The 5262-nt window shown below is 39.6% G+C and overlaps 1 long non-coding RNA gene across 1 annotated transcript; it reads right to left on the bottom strand.

Annotated features, from left to right (window-relative positions):
* Positions 1 to 3075: 3075 nt before the first annotated feature.
* On the bottom strand, positions 3076 to 4241 carry LOC146679654 (uncharacterized). The gene is made up of 2 exons (XR_014918643.1): positions 3355 to 4241; positions 3076 to 3251 (listed from the first exon to the last, which is right to left on the bottom strand). It is a non-coding gene; the product is annotated as an uncharacterized LOC146679654 (long non-coding RNA).
* Positions 4242 to 5262: the final 1021 nt, after the last annotated feature.

Below are 5262 nucleotides of genomic sequence, written 5' to 3'. Positions count from 1 at the left end.
CTTGATGGACAAAAAGCCAGCTCTAAAGTAATGAATCTTTAGTTTGGTATTTTCTAGAGCAGACTTGATAGACCATTCGTGAGTGAGTTTCACAAAAACCTTATTCCTGCATTTCTGGCACTACTTCATTGTGTTTTACTAAATTTTAAAGCGCTGTTCTTAAGTCTTCTGAGTTAATGGTTTGCTGTGTCTTAAATGCTGTTATTTGCACATTTTTAAGGAATGCGTTTAATTTCTCCCATGACCTGTGTTCTGAGGGTATTGGTGTGTTTTAAAGTTTGTGTAATGCCCTCTTTAGCTGGCCTTAATCTTGAGGGTGAAAAGTCAAATATGGAAGAGAATCAAGAATACTTTGTAAGAGTGCTGACAAAGTTGAATGAAAGAAGCTTTGCTCATTTTATGTTTAAATTAGTGCATTTAATGTATAGCAGCCTGTCATCTTTTGTTTTGATTCACTGTCACATGTTAAAGTAAAAAAAAGAGGATTCAAGTAGTAGGTTTTATTACAATTTTAATACACAGTTCCTTAAGTTTCAGCGGGCAATTTGTGTTCTAGGAAACTGAAGCCCACAAATCTTGCACTTCGCATGCACGTTAAAGAATTGTGATGTTTGTTATTGTAATTAAATGGGTCTAACTCATTTGAATACATCTGTCTGAATTTCTATTCTTTCTGAGCACCAGGTACGAGTCCGTTAGCTGATGTCCAGGTATTTGGCATCACATCTGCCGCATTCAAACAAATACACACAACATCCATTTCTTTTTTCTGAAGGTCATGACACAAGCGCACACACAGCCCATGTTAAGGCTGACGTTCGTTTGGGGAAAAAAGTGATCGACAAGTTTCTAAGGTCTTAGAACCTTGACTTCTTTGTGGGCAGGCACCACCATGCATGAGCCTGCCTACGCGGTAGTCATGGTTATAAGACACAGCCAAATGATCAAGGTTGTATTTTGGAGCGAATTAGCCTGCTGGGAAACAGGTAAATACCCTTATAGAATCTCCTGTGGGACCAAAAAATTACTACACTGTAACCAAAATATCATATTTGACCAACATAAATACTATTTATGCCGACAGTTAAGTTCATTTTAATTATAAATGTGTTTTATTTTGATCAAAAAGTTACTTCACCATACATAAATATAATCTTGGATCAACTTAAATTCCTGTGTATTTGTTGACAATTATTAAGTTCATGTTACTCAGAATGTGTTTTTTTTTTGTGGCCAAAAAGTAACTTCACTATACATAAAATTCACGTTGGATCAACTTAAATTTTTGTGTTCTAGTCGAAAATTATTAAGTTAATTTTACTTAAGAATGTTTTTAATTGTGGCCAAAAAAGCTACTTCACCATACTCAAAAATATTGCTTTGAATTAATGTTATTCTGCCAGAAGTTGGCTTAACTCAAAAATTCTAGTGGAAAACGTTAACATGTTTTTTTTATTTGAACCAATGTTTTACTTATTAGAGTGCATGGTAGCTTCCACTGCTGAGGCTCGGGAAACATGAAGAGGATAATTAAGAGCAAGCATCAGCTCTGTCTCATCTAACTACACAGTATTATGATCATGCACTTATGTCTCAAACTAAGACACAATGAGACAAAATGAGTTCTGTGAGTCTTTAGATTATCAGTAATTCTGGTGACAGTTTGACGCTCAGTGGAGCCATTTTTGGTTTGTGATGAGTGTTTTGTGAGCTTCTGTTTTGTGAATCGCTCTTTGTAATTTAGAAGATCGTGCAGAAATGTGCGCGCCCTTATCTGAGAGGACACGGAGAGAGTGTCGCAGACTCGAGGTGAGGAGATAAACCTCGGAGCTGGACGGCCTGCACGTTATCCATGTGCATCTTTTCAGTGACATCAAGTGAACCCATAATAAGCATTTCTATGTCTTAGACATCATGTCCATTTCTAATGAGAGATTATTTTTAAATGAGGGAAACCTGGTCTAACAACACGCTTACAACAGAGCTAAAGGTTCACCACAGTGAGACGGTGGGACTCTGATAAGAACTGAAACACTGTGTATGAACAGCTGAGACAAAACTATATATAAACACTCATTTATTCCAGTTTAGTTTGCAATGATTTTAAAGTAATGTGGAACGATTCATGTTCATGAGCTGTTACAAACACAACTATTGATTTGTCTATATATGGTCGGACTACAAGGCTTGTGTTGAGGCTCTTGGAATAATGTGTGAATTACAGCAAGAAATGATGGTTTTCCATTTTACCAAAGTGGAATAAAATCACCACAGCAAAGAAATCATGTTATTGTCTGCAGCTAAAATATATGGTGAACATGGTTTTATAATAATGTGCAAACACAACCTCACTCTGCTCTATACGAGGAGCCAACCACAGCTGTCCGGGTCTTCATCCACCACCTCCACCATCTTTGCTCATCATCATTCACTTAATTGCTGATTGGTTTAAATCAAACTCCATTACAGGTTCAACTCCATTATATAACAGCATGTTGACTTTGGATCTGGTGTGCAGTGCCACCTTAAAGATGAGGAAACTAAGAGATTACAAAAAAAGAAGTGGAGGAGTTAAAGAGCTGCAGCAGATTAACAGTTTCTGACAGTCATGTGTTAGAAATAGGACGATTAGATGAGCTGAGGGATCCATCTACTGCTCAGTGAAGCCTCATCAGAAACAGTCTCAGTGGAAGGATGGCTCTATTGTTAAGGAAGGACACAGGCAGAAAGACTGGCGTCTGTCACACAGGAACTGGACTGAAAATCAGCTGCACATATTCATCAGGATGTGCAAACATATTATAGGTGTGGAATTCAGGACAGTACCATCAGAAGTTGATCCACTGTGCAAATGTCTGATTGGCAGTGGCTTCATTTTTCACTATGAACAAACTGCTAATGCAGCATCACAGGACGTCAGCCATGGATTGGCCTCCCCAGACCTCAACATTACTGAAACATCTTAACAGAGGATGGAAACAAAGGGAACCAACATCCAAGAAAAGAGCTGCTGCTGAAAACTTCCTCACAGAAAACACAAACAAGCTTGACTAAGAGACTCCAGGCTGTGCTGAATTATAAAGGTGGACTGACCTCCAGGGTCCTTAGTATCATATAAGCTCAGTTTGTGTCTTATATACTTTCCATTTATATAACAAAATATATAGAAAGGAGGGTGGTTTAAGATGTGTGTAGAGTTTTATTCATTATCTTTAGACAAACAAAGAAAGCACCATCCATTCGTCTCCAGTCTGTATGAAAAACAGGGGAAAGGTCAAATTAAACCTTTGAAATTCCTTTCACAATAAATCCATAAATAAACAAAGTAATAAATATAAAAGTGTTTAAACCCACTTTTCCATAAAGCTGTCAATAGGAAATGTTCCAGTAAACATGTCTGTGTTTCTGCTGTTTTCCTTTCATGCGTCCACAGCTGACAGGTAACCCTATTGGAGTCGCCATAGTGACGGGTGGCGTCTCAGCTTCAGCGTGTTGATGGGCACAGCCATGGTTACCACAGCTGGAGTTGGTATACGGCGAGCTGTGAGAGGACAGAGATGGAGAACGCACATTTAACTCTTTAACAGGAGATACGTTACGACTAACAGACGACTGCTGTCTACATGATGTCTTTGCAGCCCTTATGCTACATGTTACACAACTTTTCTTCATGCCAACAAGACTGAGGTGCCACATAGTCGACACATACAGCTGATTATGATGCATGTTTTACTATTGCTATGTTCACATCATCTGCTTGGCTTTATTACTGAAAGCCTGGAGATCCTCTGACGTGTGCATGGCTGATGTGAAGTATGATTAGTCCTACATGACATCAACAACAGAGGCAATGAAAGCTTTGTTGTTAACAGGTTGTAGGTAAAGTCAAATGTCTACTTCTACACTTGTGTTGGGTAAAGTTCTTCTCACTGCAGCAGATTTATATCTGTGCTTTCACAGGGCGTGATGTGGAGCTCAGCGCTGAGGTGCAGGTCTCCTTGGAGACGGCATCCTGGCTGAAATATTATCATGCTTCCAAAACATTTCAGCTTTTATTTTGAAAGAAACAAGACTTGAAAACGAATCCCCTTCTTCCTCTTTGTCTTTGTTCTTCAGAGGAGTGTCACCTGGACAAACTCAGGGCTGTTCTAGAGCCTTTCTTATTATTTGACTCCATAGAAATAAAACTGAATCGAATCAAACAAAAACTCCCAAACAGCTAAAACACTTTGCTTTATTCTCTTTTTTAACAAATACGTTGAAGTCCATCCATAACAACACAGCTGAGATCTCCTTTGTAATCAAGTGTTTCCATCCTTTGTACAGATCTGCATACAAAACAATCATTTACGTCCCACAGAAGTCTAGTTACACGTAACTATACAAGAACTGGTGAATGACAGAAACATGAGACACATGATCACAGGTGATAACAAAAAGAGAAAGAATTCATGTGTTAGTGATGTTTTTCAGCCCTGATGGCTCATGTTGGAGAAACAAGCTGAGGTACGTGGAAAGTTCACACACACAAGTGGGCGTGAGCGCACACACAGAGAGAAACACAACTGAAGCATCTGTTTGCTGTTTCTGCTTTCATCATCTGAAGAAATTCAACCTGCCAACACGGACGATGATGCAGTTCTACACTGCAATCATCGAGTCCATCCTCACCTCCTCCATCACCGTGTGGTACGCTGGAGCCACTATCAGGGACAAACAGAGACTGCAGCGTGTTGTGCGCTCTGCTGAGAAGGTGATTGGCTGCAGACTCCCATCTCTGCAGGACCTATACACCTCCAGGACACTGCGGCGTGCAGCTCGGATCTCAGCTGACCCTTCTCACCCTGGACACAGTCTGTTTGACCTGCTCCCCTCAGGCAGGAGGCTCCGGTCCATTCGCACCAGAACCTCTCGCCATAAGAACAGTTTCTTCCCCTCTGCTGTTGGACACATGAACAATAACCATATGACTGTTCCCACCACTAACACATGACCCTACGCTGTGTCACTGCATCATTTCATGTTTGGCACTGATCACCACCTGCACTCATGTATATATCTTTCTACGTAGCACTCTTAATTCTTATTCTCATGTATATATCTCATGTATATCCCATGCACATATCTTTCTACATAGCACTTTTAATTCTTATTCTTACTTTTATTTTTTTTTTCATGTCTATTTAAGTGCTATTTATGACACTATGTTTGCACTGAAGCACCGCAGCAATTTCCTAATGTTGTAAACCTCAACATCTGGCA

This window comes from Copadichromis virginalis, unplaced genomic scaffold (assembly GCF_057382275.1).
Source record: "Copadichromis virginalis isolate Kocher_CV1m ecotype Utaka unplaced genomic scaffold, C_Virginalis_male_GT1.1 unmapped_scaffold_1, whole genome shotgun sequence".
In the NCBI taxonomy this organism is placed as follows: domain Eukaryota; kingdom Metazoa; phylum Chordata; class Actinopteri; order Cichliformes; family Cichlidae; genus Copadichromis; species Copadichromis virginalis.
This window is presented reverse-complemented; position numbering and strand designations above follow the sequence as displayed.